Source organism: Sus scrofa, chromosome 6 (genome assembly GCF_054392235.1).
Source record: "Sus scrofa isolate SSC_HxYL_T2T_F1_AM1 chromosome 6, Sscrofa_HxYL_maternal_Yorkshire_Landrace_v2.0, whole genome shotgun sequence".
Lineage (NCBI taxonomy): Eukaryota > Metazoa > Chordata > Mammalia > Artiodactyla > Suidae > Sus > Sus scrofa.
The window spans coordinates 13,321,537-13,349,369 of record NC_139388.1 but is presented as its reverse complement, the minus strand read 5'-3'; the positions used below and the strand labels follow the sequence as shown (position 1 = coordinate 13,349,369).

Below are 27,833 nucleotides of genomic sequence, written 5' to 3'. Positions count from 1 at the left end.
TCCCACGTTGCTGTGGTTGTGGCTGGTGGCTATAGTTCCCATTTGACCCCTAGCCTGGAAACCTCCATATGCCGTCGGTGCGGCCCTAAAAAAAGACAAAAAAAAAAAAAAGGCTTATTCTAATTTAGTATTCAGGATTCATGGCTGTAGAACGTTTAGTGAAAATATTCTTGAGATCTTTTGGTGAAGTTGGCAATTTCGTTTCCTTAGACGATCCAGTACAAATGCATACTCTTATCTGCTCTGTTTTAAGTAGTATGGAAATGAGATCCCCTGAAATACACGAACTAACTCTCCCTCAGAGGCTCTCCTGGGGACTTCCTTCTTTCTCTGAGTTACTTGGATGGGAACCATAGTCAATCATTCATTGAGTGCTTCCAATGCTTTCTCCTCCTTTTTTAACTCCCACACTCATTGCTGTGTTTAATTGCCTTGAAACATTCATTGGTTTTTATGTTTATAAGTGTGTAAAATGTATTTTTTCTTTATCCTAGTTTGGTATTTTGAAAAAGTTCAATCCTACAGAAAGAAAGAGTAGGACAATAAACACTGTTTCCCTCGCCTAGACCCAGTCAGTTAATCACATTTTGTCTGTATTTGAGCTCTCTTCCCTCTCAGTCCCTTACCTCTCTTCTGTATAATTTTTTCTGAACCATTTAAAAGCTAAGTTGTAGGCGTTCCCATTGTGGCTCAGCAGGTTAAGAAACCGATAGCCTCCCTGAGGATGAGGGTTTGATCCGTGGCCTTTCTCGGTGGATTAAGGATCCGGTGTCGCTGCAAGCTGCAGCCTATGTAGCAGATGTGGCTCCGATCCGGTGTTGCTGTGGCTGTGGTTCAGGCCACCAGCTGCAACTCTGATTCAACCCCTAGCCTGGGAACCTCCATAATGTCTCTGGTGGGGCCCTAAAAAGAAACAAAAAAGTTAAATTTTAGATATGATACTTATTTGCAGGATCTGTCAGACCTGCTGTTTTCAGATTCCTGCCCTGGATGGATGGTTTCCCCTGGTTTTGCAATTTTTGACTGTGAGCTCGTTGCCAACCTAGTCGGCGGGGCTGGCCTCCGGCTGCAGAGCTCAGGAGCGGCTTTTCTTGCTCTGCTGGTGGCACCGCAGCCTGGCCTCTTCCCTGCCCTCACTTTCTCTTCTCCGTTCTCCCAGGTGCTGGCACTTGGGGATTTCCAGTTCTTTCTCATGTTCTCTGGTGGCAGTATTTGTAGCAGCGGGGTTCTCTGGTTTTCTAGGCTATCCTATTACTGTAACTGGAAGTTCCCTTGGTTTTCATTTTCAGAATGGAGACTGGGTACTTCAAATAATTTTCGAGGCTTGGGTTTACTCTTCTGTGAACTTTAAGCAAGGGATCAGAGTGGGTATCTTTCTCATGATTTAACAAGTTGGAGAAACCTTGTTCCCAAATTACTATTAATGCTGATTACAGAGCTCTTCCAGGTTATTTTTTCTTAATGATTAGGGGCTGGAGAAGGGACGGGTGATGGAAATCAGCAGGGAGGACGGTGCAGTCGGTTGTCACGTCATAAGAGCCCCCATTGGGCTCCTGCTTAACCTTCGTTCGTCTAAAAGGGCATCAGCACATCAGCATTTAGATGTGTCAGAAAGGTTTCCTTTTCAGTATGATCAAGCTGGAGCTAAGTTATTACATTTTAAAAGATGAAAGGAATCGTGGTTCCCTCCCCTGCTGAGGTTGTAGTTTGAAGGATTTATGACTTTTTAACATTTTCATTTTTTAGACAGGATCTTATTTTCAACAGCAGATGGAAACAGCTGTGTCTAGAGCATGTTTGCTCCCGCTTCTCATGAAATTTACTGGCAAATAATGGTTTAGGAGCTCTTAAAGCCAAGAGAACCCCCTTTGGACAAACCCAGGCTTGGGTGGAAGGGGTGTGAAACACTCATTTTTAAAAAACTTACAATTTTTAGTTGGCAGATTTGTATCTGCCCCATTGTAGCTTGGAAAGCATCTTTTTTCCCCCCTCTCACTCCTTTTGGTCCTCTTTTGCTCCCACGTTACCTGTTTGGAAGATCTCAATCTTAGCAGTTCATGTAATGCCAAAATTACGTTCCTAGGGAAGGAAGGGATGATGTCTTTAGGCACAAATGGCTCAGAAATATCAATCAACATTTTAAATAATTGATTAAATGTCCTCTTGTTTCTTTGTGATTGAGAGACCTCTACAGACTTGATTTTTCTTCTCTACAGTAAGTGGTTAGACTAAATTAGTAGTTTTCTTTTTTCTTTCTTTCTTTCTTTCTTTTTTTGCTATGGCTGCAGCATGCAGAAGTTCCAGGGCCAGGGATGGAACTTGTGCCGCAGCAGTGACAGTGTTGGCTCCTTAACCCACTGTGCCAACCAGGGAATTCCCTAGATTCGTAGTTCTTAATAGGGAAATTTGGAATCATCTGAGAAACTTTTAACTTTTTACTTTGACGTAATTATAGATTCACAGGAAGTTGTAAAAATAATAGCATGGTCTCACAGACCATCATGTGGTTTCTTGGAGTGGTTCACCTCGTGTACCTATGACACAGTGTCAAAACACAGACATTGGCCTTGGTACCTTTGGGGCCATCCACAGATCTCAGATTTCACCATTTGACATGTGTGTGTGTGTGTGTGTAGTATGTGCACTTTTTTCATGTGTGTAAGCGGAGTAGCCACCACCACAGTCAAGCTGTAGGATGTTCCATCACCACTGAGACCCCCAGTGCTTCCCTTTAGCATCACACCCATCCTCCTCTCCCACCCCACCCCCACCCCCACCCCGCCGGTAACCCCTGGCAACCACTGAGCTCTCCTCCATCTCTGTAATTGTGTTATTTGTTAACCCTCTCTAAATGCAATCTTATGGTATATAACCTTCAGGATTAGCTTTTTTTCCCTTTCCAAATTGTGTATATCAACAGGGGTTTTTTTTTGTTGTTGGTTTTTCGTTTTTTTGTTTTGTTTTTTTGATCCATGGTACAGGTGGACCACGGTTTGTTTAACCTACCTGAGGAACTTCTATAAAATACTTGTTTGCTGGCACAGCCATGCCCCCACCATCACTATCCACCCCAATACATCTTTTTTTTTTTTGGTCTTTTTGCCATTTCTTGGGCCACTCCCGTGGCATATGGGGGTTCCCAGGCTAGGGGTCCAGTCAGAGCTGTAGCCACCGGCCTACGTCAGAGCCGCAGCAACGTGGGATCTGAGCCGAGTCTGCGGCCTACACCACAGCTCATGGCAAGGCCGGGGATCGAACCGGCAACTTCATGGTTCCTCGTCTGATTTGTCAACCACTGTGCCACAACGAGAACTCCCCCAATACATCTTTTTTACTACGTTTGTTTCATCATCATGTTTCTTTTCATCTTAACCACTCTTATTTGTTGACACATTTCAAAGTAAATGCACAACACATTTGTATGCTTTCCTCGAAATAGTTCAACATGCATAATACCGTTCATTGGTGTTCAGTATTTGTTTACAGTTTCTCTTAATGTAAAATTTACATGCATTGGAGTTCCCTGGCGTCTCAGTGGGTTAAGGATGCAGAGTCGTAACTGCTGTGGCTTGGGTCGCTGCCGTAGTGTGGGATTGATTCCTGGCCTGGGAGCTTCCACATGTTGCTGGTGTGGCCAAAAGCAATTTACACCCAGGGGTCCCCACTGTGGCTCAGTGGAAACAGATCCGACTGGTATTCATGAGGATGCAAGTTCCATCCCTGGCTTTGCTCAGGGGGTTAAGGATCCGGTGTTGCTGTAGTCTGTGGCATAGGCTGGCAGCTATGGCTCCAATTCGACCCCTAGCCTAGGAATCTTCATATGCTGAGGGTGTGGCCCTAAAAAGCCAAAAAAAAAAAAAAAATTGCATACAGTGAAAAGCACACATTTGAGTGTATGCTCACTGAGTTTTGATAAATGTATATGCAGGTACAATGCAAACCTCTGTTAAAATAGAAAAGTTACATCACCCTGACAACCTCAGTTTTTGGGTATGTTAAGTAAGACTCAAGAGTTACAGTGGGGTCGAGGTATGAGTTGTTCTGTAAAGTTTGTTAATTTTGTTTTTTGGCCACATCTGTGGCATATGGACGTTCCTGGGCCAGAGATCAAATCTGAGCTGCAGCTTCAACCTATACCACAACTGCAATAATGCCAGATCCTTAACCTGATGTGCCACAGCAGGAACTCCAAAAAAATTTCAAGTTTTTTTTCGGCCATGCCCACGGTATGCAAAAATTCCAGGACCTGGGATTGAACCTGCACCATAGCAGCAACCTGAGCCATCAGCGCCCTAACCCACTGCGTCACCAGGGAACTCTCAAGGTCCCTAATTTTGATGAGGCTGATTCTTTTTTTTTTTGTCTTTTTGCTATTTCTTGGGCCGCTCCCAAGGCATATGGAGGTTCCCAGGCTAGGGGTCAAATCGGAGCTGTAGCCACCAGCCTACGCCAGAGCCACAGCAACTCAGGATCCAAGCCACGTCTGCAACCTACACCACAGCTCACGGCAACGCCAGATCGTTAACCCACTGAGCAAGGCCAGGGGCCAAACCCGCAACCTTATGGTTCCTAGTCGGATTCGTTAACCACTGCGCCACGACAGGAACTCCCTGATGAGGCTGATTCTTATGTGTGCCCTTGTAAAGAACCCTTGGTGACCCAGAAAGCCACCTTTAGGCCAGTAATCTTGTGTAAAGTGAGGCTAGGTTACCCCCCTTACTCCTGCAAGGCCGCTTCCACCTTCACGCAGATGGGTCATCCAGAGACAGTGAAATTAGAATTGTGCAGTGAACATCCGTAAAACTACTACCTAGACCCTGCAGTCTGCATTTTCCTATATTTGCTGTGTCACAGATCTTGTCTGTGCGGTCTTGCATCGACCTATCTTAGCGTTTTGATGCCTTTCATGGAATGCAGCTTTAATCTCCATTATGTCCTCTGTGAGTCTCCTCCTTTGTGGTGCTTTTAAAATTCAAGCGGATCTGGAGACCCATGTGAACACGAGGAGCGTCTGAACCTGCAGGCGGGAAAAGCGGTTGGGGATGTGACGCATGTGTCCCCGCGTCTAGGCATCCTGACTTAGCTCTGCAAGGCGTCTGTGCTGGAAGTGAAGGAGGCACCTCCCGAGGAAACAGACTTTTCCTTCAAGTCCCGCCCCAGGTAGGCCAGCCGCCTTCCCGAAGCTCTGCCCGCAGATCCTGCGGGAAATCTTGGGGGCTTCCGCCTCACTGCCCGCCCCACCTTTTATAATTCGTTCAGGTGGGTGGCTAGACCCTCAGCATGAAACACCAGTTATCTAAATATATCTTGTAAGGTGGGAACAGAGGGTCAGAAAAGAATTCTGTTTTCCACCTGGAGGACTCCAGCTGGAGTGATGAAAACTGCAGCCGTCAAGAGCCCAGAGGTCTTCCTCTCTTTGCCTCTGTGATTTCCGTCATTGGTGCGCCTCCTGCTGCAAAACCCAACACAGTTAGAGGAGCAGACGTGACTCAGGGAGGTCTCCTCCTGTGCTCAGGTGATGTCTTTTCAGTTCGTGCATTGGGATGATACGTCACATTTTCAAGAAAACCTAGACTTGAGAAACAGTCCTTTAGGGAATTGCTGGCTGGTCCTGGGCTCCCTGTTCAGCTGCCTCCGCTGTAGCATCAGCCACTGGCTTGTTTGGCTCATCCTGGTGGCTCACGTTCTTGTGTTACAGTCCCTTTGGTGGCCAGTGTCCTCCCAAGCCCAGGTCAAAACTTTGCTTTTCATTGAGTTATCTTTGCGGTCTCTTCCTTCAACTCCATTTAAAACCCTTTTAAAATCATTTCTTCCTTCCTGTTGACAGTTCACTTTGTACTTCCTCCCCCCTGCCAATCCCCAGCAGGGCCCCTTAGTTCCTTCAGGGTTCGGGGTTCCTGTGGAAATGGCAGAGCCCACGTGGGAGATAATCGGCCTGCTGTGTGTTTCAACAGCGTGGCATTTTCATGTATCGCTTCTTGTGTGAAGGGCCTTGTTAACCGTATGGATCCAGAAAAGTGGTTCCTGGTTTGGAGAAGGAAAATAAAGCCCAGCAACTGTTGTGATGATGGGGGCAGAGTACTTTCGGGAGTCTGGTTTGAAAATCCAGTCATGGCCCTGCTGGGAGAAGCTGATGCCCCTTTGCCTTCCTGGTACCCTGGCTGTTCTGTCACCTCGCTGGCCTCCGCGGGTCCACCCACACTGGTCTAGGTCTGGGTCTCTGGTCTAGGATCCTGGGCAGCGAGGAAGACTGGTCAGGACACAAGGGCTGGGGCTGGCCCAGAGGAGATCACTGGGGGCCTCTCACATCTTGCGCTGGGTTTGCAGCTCTCACTCTGACCTCTGAATCAGGCACGTCTAATTAAGGGTCTGAATTACTGATTTTTTTTTTTTTTTTCTTTTGCTGCAGCTGCAGCATGTGGAAGTTCCCAGGCCAGAAACTGAGTCAGAGCCTCAGCTGCAGCAATGCTGGATCCTTAACCCACTGTGCCATAGTGGGAACTCCTAGAATATTGGTTTTTTTACTTTAGGAAGTGACTTACTATATTAGCAGTCAGCAATAGCCACCTTCTGAGCATCCCTGACCATCTCCTCCGTCCCAGTCCTGTGAGGGCATCACTGCGTTGCCCCATGACTCATTTCCTACATTAATTCCACGGGTGGGGCAGGGGGAGGAGGGTTTGGCCCTGTGTATTCATGTGGAGCCTCACCTCTCCTGGAGCATGAGACCAGCTTCGTGGCCATGGTGCCTTGGCTTTCCCTGCCCTCATCAGCTGGACGATCGAAGCCTCTCCTTGTCTCTCACACCTGGCCCTTCGTACTGGTCAAGTCCAAACAAGAAGGTCTGACTCTCTTCCTGGTCTGTTCTCCTGAGTAGCTTTCTTGTTTTAGAACAGTAATTAAAGGAGCAGGGTGTCTGGATGAGCCTGTTACTGCGATCTTCTCAGCTTCCCAGAGCAAATGCAGAAAGAGGGCTTTGTCACAGGCAGAGCAGGTGGGCCGACGTTCTTCATTGTAGAGGTGGCTTCCCTCTCTCCACAGGGAAGAGGAGGGCCAGGCTGTGTCCTGGGCTGCACTGATGCAGGAAGAGAGTTGAAAAGTGTGGGAGCATCCTTTAGGCTTTTGCTCCGGCCTTCATTTTAGTGTTCTCTTTTTACTCTTTCTTTCTTTCTCTCTCTTTTTTTTTTTTTTTGTTCTTTTTTAGAGCCGCACCCACAGCATATGGAGGTTCCTAGGCTAGGGGTCCAATCGGAGCTACACCTGCCGGCCTACGCCACAGCCACAGCAATGCAGGATCCGAGCTGAGTCTGCAACCTACACCACAGCTCATGGCAACGCCAGATCCTTAACCCATTGAACAAGGCCAAGGATCAGACCTGCAACTTCGTGGTTCCTAGTCGATTCGTTTCCGCTGCGCCACGACAGGAACTCCTCATTTTAGTGTCTTCTAAAGGAACTATTTTCTTGTTGGAATATGGTGGCAGTGCTGGCTAGCTAGAACTAAGTACCACCTCTCCCTTTGTGCATATTCACCCCGCCTTTCCAGCCCCCCACTCTTCTTATGCAGAACCAGGGTCCTGATTGAAGGCCCTGGGAACTCCTGTTGGGAAGAACTTAGTCCTTGCACTCTCCATGCTACTGGAGCAGCTTAGGTCTTCTCGGAAAAGCTGTAGGCTTGATGACGGCACGGCTACTCCCTGAGGGGGAGACCCTTTTCCTCTGCCCACAAAGCCAGAGGCACCATGGACACACCAGCCACCCTCTGGAGCAAGAAACCCCTTCCTGCTGTGGGGAGTCACTCTGCCTGAAGGCATGAGAATGATGCCTGTGACTTTGTCAGGCTAGCACAGAGACAAAGGACCTCAATTTCACAGACAAAAAATAGTGTAAACACAGAGTCTGTGGGGAGGGGTGGCTGGTTGCCTTTCCAACAGAAATGAGCTTGCCTAGGGAGTCAGCCTTGTCTCTAACTGGCACATTCTCGAAGGACCGGGACAGTGTCTCTTGGGGGAAACAAGTAGTATTTCCTCAGTAAAGACATTTGCTAGCCAGTGGCCCAGAGCCATCCCTAAGCTGCTCAGAATTGAGGTCCAGCTCTTTGCTGCATGGCAGGTTATATTTATATGTAATCAGGACTATTTGCTGTTTTGGAAAATTCTAAGGGCTGCAGCCGTTTAGGTAGTAACAGCTGATGGTTAATGCTATAGGTCCGCCTCCTCATTTCACTTCAGAAGTCTTTTTTTTTTTTTTTAATATCTGTTTGAAGTAAGAGGATCCAAAAGGGTGAATTGGAATCTTCCTCTTTAGAGGTCAGGGCTTGCAGACGTTGACCGTGACAGGATCTGTCTCCTTCCATAGGTCCCAGTGGCGGTAATGTTAGTTCACAGATCCACTGGTGGCTCTGGCCAGAGGCCCTGAAATACGGTCTTGGGCTGACAGTTCCATCATTTTCGGTGACGTACTGCTAGTAGGTTCTAGTGGTCATGAGCAGGTGTGAAAGTGTACCTGATGTTGGGGTTTACCTGTCTTGGTTCCTCTTGAGCCAGAATGGGACTGTATGCTTGTACCAAGAGGTGAAAGTGCTGAAGCGCACAAGCAGTGTGTGGGCGGAGAGATCACCGAGTACTAGGCTCATGCGAGAGCCTACACCCGTGGCACATGGAAGGTCCTGGGCCAGGGATCGAATCTGAGCCACAGCTGTAACCTGCGCCCCTGCAGTCAGGTTCTGTGGCACAGTGGGAACTCCTGGAGGAGACTTAATACCACTGAGTTCAACCATCCACCTTGGGAATCCTCCTGGAGAAGCAACTCCAAAACCCAGAGCTCTCCAGCTGTAGCCATTTTATTACCAGAAGAATAAGGCCACGGGACTGCAGGGCACAGACAGCCATCCGTCATTTTTGTAGTTAACCAAAGTGAGAATGAGTCAGCGGCACTCCTGGTTTACTGCATCTGCATCGCCGAGACAGTTGACGTCCTGATTTGTTCAGAGATGAACTTCCCGGCAGGCGGGCAGGCGTGTGTGCGGTTCTTGGAATGGCACCCCGGTGAATGTCTGGGTCCTTGCAGGGCTGGTGCCTGTGGCCTCGGCTGTGGCGGGGGGGTGGGTAGGGAGGGAATGCCGCTGGGCTCCACCCCTTAGACCCTGGCTTTTGTTTTAAACTTGCCCGTTTTCTCAGGAAAACTCGCCTGGCCCAGTGCTTTCCTTCAGTCCCATGGCATCCTCCCGTTCAGGAACCCGAGTTGCTGGAACTCAAGGTTTAGGGTGCTTGTGATGGTGACATTTCTCCTTACGGAGTCTGCCTCTGTATTTTCTTTCAGATTTGTTCAGAATCTCCTGGGTTTTCCTTCATTCAGAGCCCAGTGGCTCCAGGGCTGCTTTGAAAGTCTCCACCCTGCCAGCCTCCTCCTCCTTCCCCCCCTCCTTTGACTCCCATGTAACTCATGTGCTCGTTTTGTGTGTTTTCCTGCCAGGTGGGTTTCTGATCTAAACAGAATGTTGTGGGCTTGTTCCAGTACAAATATAGATGGCGACAGAGTTTTGTTGTACTGTTTGCTCAGCGAGAATCACCAGGTTTGATCAATACCTGGAGATTTTTTAAAATGACTTAATTTGGTCCTGGATTGAGAGGGGCTAGAGGAAGACAGACCCCTCAGTCTTGAGGCTAGAGTGCCTTCCTTTAGCTGGGTGGGAGCTTGGTTGGCTCTGGGCAACAGGATGACCAGATGCTGGTCTTGCCTGTGCTTCCTCTGGGTCTCCATCACCTTTGAACCTTCTAGTTCTAGTTCCAAAGTCAAAAGTCTTAGGAAGCAGAATGGAAAATACCTTTACAGGAGAAAGTGAAAACTTCATCCGCAAGGGATTTGTCACCATTGGCCTTGGGTTGGTCCCCTGCAGGCGCTTTGCAAAGTATCTGGTTCTGCCTGACTGCCTTGGGATCTACTGTCTTAGCCTCTAGCTGTGTGTGGAGGGGTAGGGACCAGCGCTGTTGTAAACCCCTCAGCAGATGTGGGGACCGAGAGAGGAGAACCTCTGTTCTGCCCCTGCTGCTTGACCCTGCTTGCCTTTTCTTTCTCTGTAGGGGTTTGTAGATCTGACGATAGCCTAGGGCTGTCCTCTTAGGTGGGCTGTCCTCATCAGTGGTGTACAGCTTTTTCCTTTTTTGGCTTTCAGTAGCATTGTGGCAAAGGACACTCTGAGAATAACTCCACAGTAACAGTTAAGTCCAAGGATTATTTCCCCATACTTGCTGGCCCAGCCCCACCACAGGCAGCGGAAACAAGAGGAAGGAAAGTGGCCAAGACCTCACAAAAGAGTGAGAGACATGGTTCAAGACGGGGGTAACTTGAAGGGCAGTTGGAGCCCTGCTGGGAAGTGGGGGTCCCAACCCTGCCTGTTGCACTTGAGCCCAAGCAGGCAGCAAATCTCACACCACTGCTTTGGGCACGAGCATTTGGATTGAGTTTGGTAGCTTGGTAAGTGGTCAGATGGCAGTAGCTAGTACTATTTATGCTCGTTCTGTGTGCAGCTGTGGCTGGTGGAATCCAGGAAGATTGTTCCCTTCCCTTTTTTACTTTTTACTCCTTTTTTTTTTTTAAACAGGCCTTGCCTGCAGCATAAGGAAGTTCCCTGGCAGGGGATCAAACCCCGTACCACAGTGGTGACTCAAGCCAGAGCAGTGACAGCTCCAGATCCATAGTCCACTGGGCCCCAGAGAACTCACCTTTTTTCCTTTAAATAAATCAAGTCTCTTCACCCAGAAGTTGTACCACATTTTCTGCACACCTGCATTGAGGTTTACCCTTGATCCGGTTCCGAGCTAAAGCATCCCAGGGGTGCTGCCCACTAGGCTTTTCATGTTTGGATGTAAATGAGCAGATATAGGCCTTGATCTCCAGCTGTGTGAGCATTTGCATGAGCCTTTGGGAGAGGAAGCCCTCAAAATGTCCCAGACCTGCTGCCATAGGAAGAGCCCACTCTTGGGACCGTTTTTTAGACACCAAGACTCATTATAGACACTTGGTGGTTACCTTTCCTGTTGCAGGCTTGGCATCACATACCTGTAGGATTTGAAAAAGAACAGCACAGTAAATCAAGATGAAGCATAATAAATCTCTGACACTGTGAGGGTATCAGAGAAAACTGGTCTTTTTATTTTTGTTTGTGGTGAAATGGCTTGGATCACCTAGAAACCAGCCTTTCTGCCATCAAAAGACTCTGGTTCTTGAAGTTTGTTCTTAGGTCTTATTTGATCTTCCCAGTTCTTAAGTCCAATGCCTTAGCCACTCGGCCATTCTGGTACCCTTGATCTTCCCAGTTCTTAATGTGAACAGAAAGTATTTGGAGCCAGAAGTTTTGAGTTTTTTTATTGACCCCGTAATGGTTGGAAATTGCGTAAATCAGTTTTTTTTTTTTTTGTCTTTTGTCTTTTTTTGAGGGTCGCTCCCGCAGCATATGGAGGTTCCCAGGCTAGGGGTTGAATCGGAGCTGTAGCTGCCAGCCTATGCCACAGCCATAGCTACACCAGATCTGAGCCGTGTTTGCAACCTATACTACAGCTCATGGCAATGCCAGATCCTTAACCCACTGAGCAAGGCCAGAGAATCGAACCCGCAACCTCATGGTTACTAGTCGGGTTCGATAACCACTGAGCCAGATCCACATAAATCAGTTTTAAAATGGGCTAAAGATCTTAACACCGATAGATTTGACTGCTACCCTGTCTCCTTCAGGGCTGTGTTTCTTTTTCATCTGCCCCTTGGAAGTCGTACTGCTTCTGTTCTTTCCTGTTCCTGCCTCCTCCCCTCCGCCTTCTATTTCTCCCATCCCTTCTTTGCATTTACCAAGTCCAGCAGCGTAGAGTGTTTGGGCAGGGTTATATGACTCAATTCTCTCTGTGCCCTTGAGCACCGGGACCGTGAACTCCACCCTCGCACACCAGCGTCACAGGAGAGTTTAGGAGTCCAGACACCTGGATTTTAGTCCCGGCTGCACCCTTGTTTGCGGGCAAGACTTCTGAGGTCATCTCTTCATTTCTGCTCTATACTGTGCGGCTGCTGGAATGTCTTTAACTATGTGAGGGGGAGGCTGAGAAAGTGAGGCAAGACGATCTCAATGAGGTTGCCCCAGGGTGACCTCCCCTCAAGGCTCCTGATGAATTCAGACCTGCAGCTGCGCCGTGGACCCCACAGGCTTTGTGACGGCTCAGTCAGACTGGGGAAGAGGCCATGAAGAGTGTGGGACTTCACCGTTGATTCCTGGACCTGAGTTTAACCGCCACTCCACCAGCTTTCTTAGGAGAATTAATCATCCCTCCGCCAGCTTGGTTTAAAGTGTTGCCTTTAGGAGTTCCCGTCGTGGCGCAGTGGTTAACGAATCCAACTAGGAACCATGAGGTTGCGGGTTCGGTCCCTGCCCTTGCTCAGTGGGTTAACGATCCGGCGTTGCCGTGAGCTGTGGTGTAGGTTGCAGACGCGGCTTGGATCCTGCGTTGCTGTGGCTCTGGCGTAGGCCAGTGGCTATAGCTCCGATTAGACCCCTAGCCTGGGAACCTCCATATGCCGCGGGAGCGGCCCAAAGAAATAGCAAAAAGACAAAAATAAAATAAAATAAAAAATAAAGTGTTGCCTTTAAGGAATCAGCTTTGTCACAGCTTCTCACCTGGCTGAGGCCTTTTGATGAAAATTGGCCTAAGGGTAGTATTACCTCGGGGAGGCTCCCCTTCCGAAGAGCCTGGCTGCTGAGACAGTGGAAGACACTGGTTTATGTTGTATTTCCCCCAAGTGAATCTGTGAAAGAAACATAAAATTAGGTTATAGTTTTGACTTGACAAAATATCAGTGTTCTCGCTGTTACACTCCTTAGAAAGATCTAAGCAAATGTCTGTTCAGTGACTTCAAAAGAATCGAGACAGTTTAAAGAACCTCCTTTGACAGACCTGTTATATCTCATTTATAATAACATGCTCAGAACCTTATTTGTTTAAGAGCATCTCAGACGAAGGTAACAAATGCCTTGTAGTTGTTCCATTAGGAATCACTTGGGGGGTTGGCATTATCAGAGGCAGGCACCCCGTGTCTCTTCAGAAAGTACGTTTCTTAATCACGAGAGAAATCCTGCTCCTTTCTAGGCTTCTCTGAAGGAAGCTGAAGTTCCCACCTGCAGCAGCTCAAGGTCAGTGCTTTGACCTTTTGCTAAAGTTGACAGTTGCTGAAGTGAGATGAATTATTTATCAGAAAGCATCATTTAAAAGAGCTAAGTAAAAGGGAGTATACCTACGGCATACGTCTTTACCTTTTCATAGCAGCTTTGGCTGCATGTGCCTAAGTTCTTTGTGAGTGTCTCTCCTTTAGGTCATTGTGGGTGATGGAGGCCTCATGAGGGGAGTTTGGGGGAAAGATGCTGCATGGTGGTTCATGGAGAGGTGTCAGAGGAGGAGGAGTCTTCTGAAGTAGAACAGTCAGCATGTGACTAGCAAGTATCTCCTTGCCTTTTCTAATAGAACCCCCCTCCCCTTTTTTATTTTATTTTATTTTTGTCTTTTTTTGCTATTTCTTGGGCCGCTCCCGCGGCATATGGAGGTTCCCAGGCTAGGGGTCTAATTAGAGCTGTAGCTGCCGGCCTACGCCAAAGCCACAGCAACGCGGGATCCGAACCATGTCTGCAGCCTACACCACAGCTCACGGCAACGCCGGATCATTAACCCACTGAGCAAGGGCAGGGACCGAACCCGCCACCTCATGGTTCCTAGTCGGATTCGTTAACCACTGCGCCACGACAGGAACCCCCCCTCCCCCTTTTTAAACAGGGGTATCAATTCTGAAAATACTTCAGAACCTTTACAATATGTGAGGCCTGGAGGTGCTCGTCTCCCTTAGTTCACCTGGGAATAGTACATTGTTCCTCAGGGACAGGTGAACCCAAGGTCCTTCCTGAAATGAAATCATTGCTAACGTTGAATCTGTAAGCCTTAGAACCAGAAGGACTCTTAGAGGCATAACCCAGTCACCTTGCTTTACAGGTGAAAAAGTAGAGACTCAGAAATGTCAAGATTTAGTCCATGTCAAACATAGACCCTTGATGAGAAGGCGCATGTTTCAGCTCCCTGCTTAGAGCCTTTTGCACCACACAGGCCGCAGCGTGGGCATGGGAGCTGGAAGATAGACAAGGAGTGCCTTCAGGGAGGTGGGGAAGGAGCCTCGGACCTGGGTGGGGGTGATGGTGAGGGGTGTTCACATTCCTGGAGGCCTGGGGTAGATTCCAGCCTAGATGGGGGTGGGCATTGACAGCCAGGCTGCACCTGCTTTTACTTTCACCTTATCCCCCTTCTCAGATTCCCTTCCCACCGCACCCCACCCTGCTGGGTTCACCATTTGTCTTGAATAGGAAAATATAGGTGGCATTTCATTGGTATATTTTGAATTTCACCCCAAAGATCTTGATGTATTCTTGAAAGTGTTTGGATTAATAAATGAATGCAGGCACCATGCTTGGGAGATCACAAGCCTTCATCTCTCTGACAGCCACACAAAGTGGCTTGTCCCCTGCTATTCAGCGTAGCTGATTAGGGAAGGACCTGTTCCTACCAGAATCCAGATGAGGGGAGGATACTCATAGAGGCACAAAGAGTCACTGCTTTGTCCTCAGTATGAAGGTGGGGGACAGGTTGGCTGCTCCCTCCCCGAGTGTGTCTGCCCCCCCCCCCCATGCGGGACTAGAGGGGGGGGTGGAGTTGGCCAGCTTAGGGTTTTTGTTCAAACATGGATTCCTTTCCCGTTATCCTCACAGGTTTTCCTTTGTATTTCTAGGTCACCCACAGGAGTAAACTAAAACTCAGCTACTCTGTCCTTGACCGAACGGGAGAGACAAGGCAGAGTGTTGGCGGCTTGCTTTATTCCCCCCCCCCCACCCCCGTCTGCATCTCTCTGTTGCCCTGAGGTCAGTCTGCCTGGGTTGGGACCTCATCTCCAATCATTCAAACCTGTCTGACCTTCCTCTCCCTGTGCCTCAGTTTCCTTACCTTAAAGTAGGAAAAATAATGGTGCCCAGCACGGGCATTCAAGGGGTTGAGTGCAGAAAAGCAATAAGGGGCCCAGGGCCTGTGCCAGGCACAGCCCCGGACACTAGGCCCCTGTTCTCATTGTCCTTCCCTCCTCCTGCCCCTCCTGGGCGGATGGAAACACTAAGTGAGCAGCAGACTCGGGCTGCTCTTGGCTGTTCTTGCAGCACTTGGCACCGGTGTGTCTTCCATCACGGAGAGCTGAAGAGGCTCTGGGGAAGGACTGACTGCCCCACGCTCCCCTTGGCTCGCTGGGCATCCTTCCTGGGTGCCACATGTGCCGTCCTGTGCCCCACAGAGGGCTCACAGAAAGGCGCTTGCACCACCAGCCAGCGTGTCGGGCTCAGAGCTGGCCGAGCAGGAGCACAGTGTTGAGTGAATTCAGACCTGTGCAGCTGCCCTCCCTTGGAGTGCGGGTGTACCTACCGCTCACCTTATCTCACGGGAGGGACGGGCCTTGCTCCTGTGGCCCCTGCTCAGTAGCTCTTGGCCTTCAAATAGGGGAGAAGAGAAGGTGCTTTCTCGGAGTGAGAAACTATACCCATCGCTTTGGTAACTGGAGCTTTACATGTGCCAAAGGCAGGCGACCAGGGCTGAAAACGGACAAGAGGGAAGCTAAAGTGATAAGAGAGTCACGAGAAGGTTCTGTGTTGCTCCTGCCTGGGCTTGTTGTGGGGCCGGCTGTGGAAGCAGCCCCCTTATGCACACTCGCCCAGGTTTCCTTCAGCTGGGGTCATCGTCCTGGCCCAGACTGCGGGCCTTGGCTTCTTAGTAAGTAGCAGTTTCAACACTATGATTTTCACCAGGATCCAGGGATAATTGGGGTAAGGGTTAGGGAGTGGGAGGATGTAACAAAAAAAAATCTTTTCTGATTCTTGTAATTATGAAAGTAATTTGAGTTCATTATCACAGAATCAAACAATACAGTGTTGAAAGTAAAAGGCTGTGTCCGTTCTCGGGCTGCAGTCTCCCTGTCTGCGGGTAACCAGGGAACCCCTGTGAAACATGGGTGTGCCTGTGCAGACGTGGGACGGCTTCTGCTTCTGCAAGCATGTGTGGGTTTCTTCGTTTTCCAAGGGCGTCACACTACATAGTATTCTGCATCTTGCTTTTTATTTTTTTTGTCTTTTGTCTTTTTAGGGCTGTACCCACAGCATATGGAGGTTCCCAGGGTTGAGTTCTAATCAGAGCTGCAGCTGCTGGCCTACTCCCCAGCCACAGCAACGCCAGATCCTTAACCCATTGATGGAGGCCAGGGATCAAACCCCGCCACCTCATGGTTCCTAGTTGAATTTGTTTCCACTGCGCCACTACAGGAACTCCAACCTTGCTTTTTTTTTTTAATTTAATTTGTAGACAAATTAGTGTACTGAAATTTTGCCTTTTTATCTGTCTATGCAAACTGCCCATCATGTGGACATTCCACAAATCCATAATCAGACCTCCATTAACCTTGAAAACAAGGAGATAGCGGAGTTCCCATCATGGCTCAGTGGTTAACGAATCCGACTAGGAACCATGAGGTTGCGGGTTCGGTCCCTGCCCTCGCTCAGTGGGTTGACGATCCGGCGTTGCCGTGAGCTGTGGTGTAGGTTGAAGACGCTGCTCGGATCCCACGTTGCTGTGGCTGTGGTGTAGGCTGGTGGCTATAGCTCCGATTAGACCCCCTAGCCTGGGAACTTTCATGTGCTGCGGGAGCGGCCCTAGAAAAAGACAAAAAGACCCCAAAAAAAAAAAAAATGCCCCTGAGGAGTTCCATTTGTAGATACTGGTGGTTCACGTGGCTCAGTGGATAAAGAAGCAGATGAATATCCATGATGAAGTGGGTTCCATCCCTGGCCTTGCTCAGTGGAGTAAGGATCTGGCATTGCAGCAAGCTGTGGTGTAGGTTCCAGGTGCAGCTCAGATCTGTCGTTGCTTTGGCTGCGGTGAGGGCTGGCAGCTGCAACTTCATTTCGACCCCTAGCCTGGAAACTTCCATATTCCATAGGTGCAGCCCTAAAAAGGAAGGAAAAAAAAAGATTTGTAGATACTAATGTTTGGTCACAAATGAAAAAACTCGCTGGCATTTCTCTTACCAGAATCCCAAAATGAAATACCAACTAACCAATTCAATAATTTATTGAGAGCATATACAGATACTGTTTTCTCCCCAAGTACAAGGATGGTTCAGCTTCAGAAAACCTATTATATCAATAGACCAAAGGCGGGAAATGATGACCTTAGTTGATACAGAAAATAATTGGATAAGTTCAGTAGCATTTTTTGTATTAAATTCTCAATAAATGATGATAAAAGAAACTTTAATTTGACAGAAGTTATATGACAACAGTCTGTAGCAAATAATATATTCATTCGAAGAAACGTCTGTTTAGGGAGGGTTCTGATCAGCAGAAAGAAAAAGAAATTGAATGTAAAAATTGGAAGGGAAGAGACAGCACTTTGTTTTGCTGTGCCTGCAACATGCAGAAGTTCCTGGGCCTGGGATTAAACCTGAGCCACAGCAGTGAAAAAACTGAATCCCTAACTGCTAGGCCACCAGGGAACTCCGGTGACACCTTATTTTTGCATATATAATCATACACGATGAATCTATCAAATTAAGTTGTATTTCCCTATGCAAACATTAATCAACTGGAAGTTTAAGAAATATTAGCGGGAGAAACCATCAGGTTTCTGGTATTTAACTGAAACAAAAATACGTAGAACCTCTGTGGGAAAGCCATTGTGTATACTTGCCTGAGATCTAATATTGTAGATTCAGAATCTTCCTTTCACGTGATTTATAAATTCGGTGCTTCCAGCAACTATGGAGCAACAAGTTACTCCAAAACTTTAATAGCTTAAAAGCAATAATCATTCTCTCATAATTTTTGTGAGCTAGTAATTTGGTGGCAGCCCTTCCAGGCATTTTTGTCCTTCTGGCCTCTCCTGAGGTTGCTGTCCGATGGTGGCTGTAGATGGGACCGTCTCAAAGAGTTTTGCATCCCATGCCCAGTGCCCAGTCTAGGCAGACCTGAGCAGTAGGGGCTCAGACAGCTGGGGAGCTCTGTTCCCGTGCAAGCCTTCCACGTGATCTCCCCAGCAGGGTGCCTTCAGGGTAGCTGGACTTCTTCCAAGTTGGCTCAGGGCTCCCACATCCCTTGTCCCAAGAAAGAACCAGGTAGAAGCCTTTTTTGAGCCAGCCTTGGAAGTCGCACAGTGTCATCTCTGCACATTGTTGGTCAGGCAGGTGCGAAGATGGCTCTAGGTAGAAGGGAAGAGAACATAGACCCCATCTATTGATAGAAGAATGTTCACATCATGGTAAAAAAAGCCTGTGGGGTGAGACGTGTAATGGTGCAGCCATCTTTGGAAAGTGAGAGTCCCCCAAAAGTGCAACCCCATTGAGAATTCTAACTGGATTTTTTTTTGAAGAATTTTTTTTTTAAACCTTTTTTGGGGGTCTATATTTATAGGGCCACACTTTGGCATATGGAAGTTCCCAGGCTAGAGGTTGAATTGGAATTTATAGCTGCCAGCCTACATCACAGCCGTGCCAGATCCAAGCTGCATCTGTGACCCACACCATGGCGCACACACACAGCAATGCCAGGTCCTTAACCCATGAGCAAGGCCGTGGATTGAACCAGCATCCTCAATGATGCTACTCGGGTTTGTTACTGCTAAGCCTCCACAGGACCTCCCAGAACTTTTATTCTTAAATGCATTTGAAATAACAAATCAACTTTTAGAAAAAGGGGACTTTTGCACCAGATATTGTAAGCTACCAAGCCATAGTACTACAGGCTGCATGGTATTTATGCAAGAATAGGTAATAGACAAAAATGGAACAAAGATCTCAGAAACAGATCCTTGTATATATGGGAACTTAATATAAAAAGGTACCATAAATCAGTGAGGAAAAGATGGATTACTCAGTAGACAGTGTTAGGAAAATTGACTTACTGGATGGGAAAACATAAACCCGATTGCCATGTAATATCACAAACAGGGGGAGATTCTAGAAGAATTAAAGGCCTAAATGAAGGTGATAACACCACAGAATTAATAGAGGTGTGCTATCTCTTATCCACAAATACGGAGTCCAGAAAGCTCTGAAAAGCCAAAGCTCTTTCATAACCCACATGGCAGCTAAAGTGAGTTGAGGTGAGGCTATTTTTGATCATTTATTTATCCTGCTTAATGTGACTATCACACATTTCACTGCAGTGGTTCTTTTTTTCCACACTATTCTTAGGAAACCTTTCAAACATTCAGAAAAGTTAAAAGGATAGTCCAGTGGACACCCGTGTACCCACTCCCTGAAGTCAGCACTTATCATCTCGCTGTATTTGCTGTAATCTATATATGTATATATGTGTGTATTTTTTCCTTTTTTTTTGCTGAACCATTTGAAATAAGTTGCAAACATTGTGGCACTTTATCTGTATATACTGCTGTGTATCGGTATTTCCTAAGGAAAAGGACATTTTCCTACAGAATCACAATAGACAGGTTTTTATTTGTTTTATTTTTTAATTTTTGCTTTTTAGGCCGTACCTGTTGCATATGGAGGTTCCCAGGCTAGGGGTCCAATTGGGGCTACGGCTGCCAGCCTACACCGCAGCCATAGCAACTCCAGATCTGAGCCGTGTCTGCAACCTACACCACAGCTCACGGCAACGCCAGATCCTTAACCCACTTACTGAGTGAGGCCAGGGATCCAACCTGCAACTTCATGGTTTCCGGTCGGATTAGTTTCCACTGTGCCACGATGGGAACTCCTACACATTTTAAAAAATTAACAGTAATTCCATAATATCATCTAGTATCCATATTCAAACTCCCCAATTATCCCTAAAATGTTTTTCCCCACTCAACACATGTTTATGGAGCATTTGAATATTGTTTGTTCACTGTTCATTGAATAATGTTTAGTGAACATTATTAAACACCTACTACTGTGAATCACCATGGAAAATACAAAAATAAATTAGACATGCTCGCTATCCTCAGGAACAATCCAGTGTGGGGGGAAACAAACTACACCAAAAAATAAGATGCAGCATAGGCAGCAGTGAGTGCCATAATACTGGCAGAAACAAAACTCTAAGGGCAGGAGGCAGGGGATTGTCACTTCCTTCTGGAGGGGACCTTGCTCCCTCTCTAGCATGTTGGGAAAACGGCTAAATCCTCTTCCTCATTCTCTCTTCACACCTTAAAATGATTCTAATTTGAGAGATGTTTGGCTTTAGATTGACCCAAATTATATATTTTTAGGTTTTTTTTTTTTTTAGCGGCATATGGAGGTTCCTAGGCTAGGGGTTGAATCGGAGCTACAGCTGCCAGCCTACACCACAGCCACAGCAACGCAGGATCCGAGCTGCATCTGCAACATACTCTGCAGCTCACAGCAAGGCCAGATCCTTAACCCACCGAGTGAGGCCAGGGATCGAACCCGAATCCTCATAGAGCCTAGCTAGTCAAGTTTGTTAACTGCTAAGCCACGGAGGGAACTCCTAGATTATTTTATTGAACTAAGATCTAGCCAAGGATCATACACCGCATTTGGTTGGTATCTTTTTTTCGTTTTTTCATTTCTCTTGATCCAGAACTGCGTGTGTGTATGTGTGTGTGTGTGTGTGTGTGTGTGACAGTGACTTCTTGTGACTACCGGAACCAGTTGACTTGTAGAATGTCCCTCATTCTGAGTTCGTCCGATTGTTTCCTCATCGTGTCATTTCACCTGCTCCTCCGTATACTGGTATATATGTTTCTTGATAAACTGGAAACAAGGTCTAGATTACTTTCCGTTTAAACAGTTTTGGCAAGAATATAGGTGTTGCTGCTATGTCTTCATATTGTGTCACGTCGGGAGACATGTATTGAATGTTAGGTTTTTCCACCATTGGTTCTATTAAGTTTGAACATTTGGTTAAATGGTGAGTGCCAGATATTTCCCTTGTAAAAGGACATTTTTTGTTCCACTTTGCAGTTAGCAAGTTACAGGGCAATTCATTGGTTGACTTGCAAGTATTCTCTTCTCCAAGAACTAAATGATTTTAGTGTTCTAATGACATGTCTAATGGTTTGTTATCCATTGATGATCCTTGCCTAATCAGTTATTTCCTTGGGGGGGGGTGACTTTAAAACTATTAATCTAAGCAATGTGTTGTGCTGTCCTGAACATTAATGGGAGTATTACATGAGATCACCTTTCTTATGTCCGGAACAATCTGAATTCCACAACCCCTCTGGCCCCAAGGTTTGCAGATAAGGGATTATTAAAAAGTAGGGAGGGGAGTTCCTGTCATGGCTCAGCAGAAACGAATCTGACCAGCATCCATGAGGATGCAGGTTTGATCCCTGGCCTCAGTGGGTCGAGGATCTGGCGTTGCCGTGAGCTGTGGTGTAGGCCAAGACGCAGCTCGGATCCCAAGTGGCTGTGGCGCAGGCCAGCAGCTACAGCTCCGATTGGACCCCTAGCCTGGGAACCTCCATATGCCGTGGGAGCGGCCCAAGAAATAGCAAAAAGACAAAATAATATTAATAATAAAAATAAATAAAACCCAGAGTTCCTGTTGTGGCTCAGCGGATGAACCCGACTAATAACCATGCGGATGCCACGAGCTGTGGTGTGGGTTGAAGACACGGCTCAGACCCTGCACTGCTGTGGCTGTGGTGTAGGCCGGCAGCTATAGCTCCGATTCAACCCCTAGCCTGGGAACTTCCATATGCCGAGGGTGTGGCCCTAAAAAGCAAAAATAAAATAAAATAAAACCCTTTACCGTCACGTAAAACTGGCCTCTACGTCAGAGCTGAGTGCTAGCTAGCTTTCCCAGGAGTGCAGTACGCTAGGAAAGCCTTGAGCTGGAGGAGGGTGGCGGTTAAAATTGGTGAACATTTTGTAACATGCCTAAGTGATTGGGAAACAAATCCGCAAGCATTACACCATCCCAGCAGTGGAAAGAAGTCGAGTGCCCTGCCAGGCCACGGGTCTCCGTCTGTGTGGAGAGCAGGCTGCGGGGCCTCCTGTGACGAATCCCTTTCTCAGGAGGCCAAGCTAAGGTTCTAATCCATCCCCGATGTTCCTTTTTCACGGATGGCCTAGCTGATTGGTTTTGCCTGTTACAGCCAAACTCAAATGCTGGTCAGTCCAAACAGTTAAAGAGGCAGCGGTTTAGTTTTGGGGTGTGACGTCTGGAGGAAATGTGCCCCAGATGTGCGTGAGGGCCTCCAACCCCAGCCATGGCTGTGAGTGAGGCCAAGGTTGTCCTGGGGTCTGGAGTCTGTTCAACAGGCTGCGCATCTCCAGCCCTGTATCCTGCCTCCCTCCAGGGCATGAAATGCTTCTCCCTGATCCTTGTGGAGGAGTTGGCCCTGGTGGCTCAGGTTATAAGAACACACTTCCCTCTTCACCCTTTATCTATTTCCTTACTCTTCTGACCTTTTTTTTTTTTCCCCCCGTCTTTTGTGAAATGGACCTGAAGTTACCTTCCCAATGTATTTGAAGTCGCTCAAAAACCATGAGAATCCACTCCGTCCTCTCTGGTTGCACTTGGCAAATGGATGGAATCAAACTGATGCCTGAGGAGCACCTGTGGGTCTGGAGAAAGGGAGGAGTGAAAAAATCAAGAAGAAGGCAAGAGTTGCCCTAGAGATTGCCAACAGTTTGGGAACTTGAGTGTGTTTTTGGTTTTAGTTCTGGACCCCAGGGATGTATGCTGTAAATGTTATTCCTAGCTGCTCCCTTTTTCTTCCGTCTCCACCATACTTGCACACGTATTTAAGTGTGGTCCCTTAAGTGTTATTTTCGCTCAAGGCTCAGGCTTGGATCCTTATATATTTCCCTGGAGTGGGCTTATGTGTCCCCATGGCCTTTAAAAAAAAAAAACACGGTTTCTAGCCTAATCTATATCTCCAGTCCAGATCTTCTCTTTGGGCCTCGATTCCTAACACCAGACACACCAGTTATGTCTACTTCCATTTCCCCAAACTTGATATGTCCCCAGTGAACTAGCATCTTCATTCCTGCCCTCTTCCTATTAGCCATCCTTCTAGGATTCATATGTCCATGAAATGCACTATTTATTCAATCCCCAAAGGCAGAAACTTGAGCATCACTTTTAATTACTTTTGCACCCATTCTTCTGACTTCTGAGATAACAAGTTGAGGGGAATGAACCCTTTAGAGATCTTTTTAATCCGTATATATACTTTTCCACCAGGATTGGGCACAGAGTGTCAGGAGACACCGAAAAGCTCAGTAATCAAGATAAATAATTGTTCAGAGTTGGGTCAACCAGATGTCCTTTCTGGACTCTCTGTCCACCAGGTGGCCTATTGAGCTGCCAGTCCTGAGGCCCCAATAGCACAGGGGAGCTTAATGCTTACCAGAGGTTGGTGGGGCAGCAGAGTAGCCTGGTTCAGGCCTGCTTCTCTCCATTCATACCACTTTTACACCACTTTTGGCCTGAATGACTGCAACAACCCCCGCAACTGTAGAAAATGGGTTCATCCTTCAGTGTCTGCCCACTAGAGATGCGCAAACCTGAGCCCTAACAGTTTAACACAGGATTAGCTATGTGCATGCACAAGCACCAAGTATTAGAGCAGGGAGCCGTTTTAGCTTTAGGTGGTCCTATCAAACACGCTCCTTTTGCAGATAAGACATGTAAACGGCTGTGATAAGAGTCAGCCAACCGGGAGCTGGTGCCTTTGGGACCCACAGCAGTTCCAGGCCCATGCCGTGAGAGCAGGCATTGCGGTGGATGGCACTCCTGCCTTCACCTCTGCGAGAGGGGCCATGTGGGTTCTGGGATAAAGCTCGGCTGCTGTGTTCAGCAGTGCCCTTCCCGTGAGCCAGCCGCGAGGAGTGAGGTGTTGTTTTTCAGTCCCCCTGCTTTGTCCCTCCCTGCTGCTGGACTGTTTGTCAACCAGTTATCTAGGTGGGTGTTAGGTGGGTGTTAGCAGGCATTAAAAAAAATTAAAAATTGAGACCTGGGGAGTTCCCATCGTGGCGCAGTGGTTAACGAATCCGACTGGGAACCATGAAGTTGCGGGTTCAATCCCTGGCCTTGCTCAGTGGGTTAACGATCCGGCGTTGCCGTCAGCTGTGGTGTAGGTTGCAGACGCTGCTCGGATCCCGCGTTGCTGTGGCTCTGGTATAGGCCAGTGGCTATAGCTTCGATTCGACCCCTAGCCTGGGAACCTCCATATGCCGTGAGAGCAGCCCTAGAAAAGGCAGAAAGACAAAAAAAAAAAAAAAAAAAAAAAATGAGACCAGGCTACTCCTCACAAGTTGCTTATTTGCCAGCCTTTGTTAATACTGAGCCCCCACCCCCACCCCTGGCCTCTTTCGTTTTTTCCTTTCTTTTTAGCCCTTCTAATGCAGAGGGTTGAGTCATAACTTGCTCAGTTTGTGGCATGTTGTCGTTGGCCTGGGTTAGGCTCTTCTCTTGGGTTTATTTGTCTGTGCCTTGATTGCCTCACTTTTATTCTTTTCCCCCATTCCCCTCCCCTTCGTAGCCAACTATGCAAATGTGCTTGATATGTATTCTCTTATTAGTGTCTTTGGAATTGCTGCTTTGTGTGCATTTGTGGAATTTCTTGTTGTTTTTGGATTTGGATTTTGGTTGGTCACGTCCATGTTTTTACCTTAGATGGCTTAGTGCCGTGCATCCTCTTGCATCTTTTCTTACTCGGCACTGTGTTGAGCTCTTTCCTGGGGGGACGGTTCTTCTGTTGCCGATGCCTGCTGCACAGCGCCTCATAGTGAACATGGCCGCTCTGCATGGCTCTTGCCTGTCCCCCTTCATCATCTGGGCCGCCTGCAGCTCTCTGCTACCCCACTCTGCCGGGGCAAGCTTCTGGGCTGCCTTCTGATTGGCCTGTGCGAGGATTTCCCTGGGAAACGTACCTGAAGTGGGCCTACTGGTTATCAGACGAGTGAACTCTCTGTGATCATTTCTTCTGAGGACTCAAAAGAGGTGGTTGTGTCCATTTCCCTCCCTGTTTTCTCTTAAGTGCTGCAAAGGTAGGTTGCTTAGACTACCCCGGCTTTTAGCCTGGCTCTGGAATCTGGCAGTGACACCATCCAGGGAACAGAGGCAAAGGTTGGGGCTTTCATCTCTTGTGGGTAGTTTGAAGTTTGAGTTCCTTTACTCTGCATTGTTCAGACTCTCTCTGCTCCTTCTGTGTCCATGGATACAATGGGTTTCGACTGCCGAGGATTATTTTGGTGTCCTGTTGTCGGTGGCTGTTTCCAGACCTCTTGGGTGGAGGCAGCGTGGTGTAGTGGAGTCAGACCAGCTTTTCTCCGTGTGCGTGGCAGCCCAGCCCATGAGCCGGAACCATGCCATCAGCCCGCAAAGTGGGCGTGGAGGCCCACTCGCAAGGGCACAGCAAGAACCTGTCCTGGCCATACCTGTTCCCCTTTGGCTCCCTCTTAGGAGACAGGAAAGCCTCCAGCAAGAGTGTTGAGCAGAAAGCACAGTGTTAGACGTGCGTTGGTGTCTAAAGAGTGTTGAGCTGTTTTAAAATCTTTGGAATCACATGGTGTAATATTTGTGGATAGGCTTATGTCTGGAATTGGCTTCAGAATAATCCAGGTTTGGGGGGAGGGGGCAAAGCTCAAGTGGCCATGTCCTTTGCTGTCCAGTCCCAGGTGGATTTGAGACCGAAGGAGGGGGCGTTCCATATACCAAGACAACAAACCAAGACGTGAACACTCCAGGGGGAAATGAGACTGAATTGCCTGTGAGTTCATCACTGTTGAAGCTGGGTAATGGGTACCTGGGAGCTCATTATATTCTATTTTTTGTTTTTCTTAAAAATTTTCCATCATAAAAAAGGGTTTGCGAAAGGAGATATATCTAAGGGCTCCTTTTGTGCCTCCGTGGATTAAGAACGTGGCTAGTATCCATGAGGCTGTGGGTTCGATCCCTGGCCTCACTCAGGGGGTTAAAGGATCTGAGCCAGTGAGCTTCAGCATAGGTCACAGACACGGCTCAGATCCGAGTGACTGTGGTGTAGGCCATCAGCTGCAGCTCTGATTCCACCCCTAGCCCGGGAACTTCATGTGCCTCTGGTGCGGCCCTAAAAAGGAAAAAATTAAATTAAATTAAAACAGGAAATATATCTCTCAAGCTGCTGAAGCATTCAGAAGCCCTCCCTGTCCAGGAAATGGCCATTGGGTTCCAGGCTGCCCCTGCCTGGGGCAGAAAGCCCAGTTCACCAGGCGCTGCTCTTCCACCACCTCTGGGCTCTTCCGCGTGGGCCTGGGGGGTGGGGAGGAGGGGCCCTGCCCGCCCTGTTGGGAGGAGGAATGAGAAACCTGAGGGTGTTCTAGCTCAGCATGACTTGGTATGGGGGCAGGGCTGACCTTTTTCCTGCCTCAGAGCTTTCAAGGCCTGCGCAGGTGGCAACTGAAGCAAGATGCTTTCACATCCGCTCTACACCGCGGGGCTGGTGGCAGGGGCGCCCGCAGGCTGTGCACAGGCTCATGTGATCATTATCTGCACCCTCATCAGAACCATGGGTGGGGCAGGAAGCAGCGTGACCACCGTGGGTTTTTAACCGACATGCTGGCTCACACACTGTATCGCCCCCCCACCCCGCACTGCGGTGTGGCAGTTGCTGGAGCCTTGAGTGGAAGACAGTAACCTCTGCTGGGAATGGACTCACGCAGCAGTGTGACACACCCTGAATGTGTTGCCTCCTTCCACCTGTTCAGCTGGACCTTTTCCTCACAGTTCCACAAAGTGTGACATGCCTTCATCCAGCAGTTGTTTTCAGGAGTCTGTCATGTGTCATGCTCTGGGGACACAGCAGTAAGAGAAAAAGACTGCCTTCAAGGAGCTTGTGTTGTAATGGGGGTGACAGCAGGTGCAGCGGTGGTGAGTGCTGAGAAGGCAGTCAGGGGCATTGTGGGCAGTGGGTTCAGAAGGGTGGCTATTTCGGATGGGCTGTGAAGAAGGTGAGCAGATGGGAACCAGCAGATGTCAGAGAAGGGGGCCTTTGGGGGCCCAAAAAGCACCTGCAACAACATGGGGGGGCAGGTGGAGGAGGGGCTCACCCTTCTCAAATGCTCTGATTATTGGGGGATTGACTGTCAGAGACTGTGATGTGGAAGCCATTGGTAACCCCCCTGAGGGCGATTTGGGGCCTCTGGATCCTTCAGCAGGGGAGGGAAGGAGAGGGAGTGAAGAGGCCATTCAGACAACTCTTCTCAAGTGCTTTTCATTGTGAACGGGGCAGTTGCTAAAGATGGGGTGGGATTGAGAGAGTGCCCTGTAAGGTGGGGAGTGGCCCACGTGTGCTGACTCAGTGGGGACGGGAAATGGATTTGATGGAACTTGTTGTAAATGGCCCTCTGGTGTGCTTTAGCACATATTAAATATTAAGTGAAGAAGAGGCCTGGAGGGCCTGGTTCCTTTTTGTTTCTCCCTTGGCGTTTCCTCTTCTCCGTGCTAAAAGTAATTTCACCCGTCTTTGGACTGTTCTCCAAATCTCTGTTTTAGCATGCTTTATCTTCTATGTGTAATCTTTCTCTTGTTATACAAATGGTTCTGAACTTTGGGATTTTAAACTGAAACCCTTTCGGTGATCGTAATCTGCAGGTTCTTTCCCACCAGAAACACAGCTACCCAGAACCTGGCGTGTTGTCAGGAGGTTGACGGATCCGCTGACGTCTGTTCTAGGCGTGTCCAGGTCAAAGGTCTACATGACAGATAGACTGACTGTGTCATCTATCACTTCAGTCTCTGAAAATGGTGGGAAAACTGAGAGCCC

The 27,833-nt window shown here is 48.1% G+C and overlaps 1 long non-coding RNA gene across 6 annotated transcripts in view; it reads left to right on the top strand.

The window, feature by feature from the left end:
• The window catches only part of LOC100739840 (E3 ubiquitin-protein ligase ZNRF1), a 112,050-nt gene that overhangs the window by 51,272 nt on the left and 32,945 nt on the right, over positions 1-27,833 (top strand). The window contains exon 1 of one of the 6 annotated variants that reach the window (XR_014805439.1): positions 26,457-26,938. The exons of the other annotated variants lie outside the window; for them this stretch is intronic. This is a non-coding gene — a long non-coding RNA (E3 ubiquitin-protein ligase ZNRF1). Of the gene's footprint in view, positions 1-26,456; positions 26,939-27,833 lie in introns of those variants that run through there. 6 annotated transcript variants of the gene reach the window in all.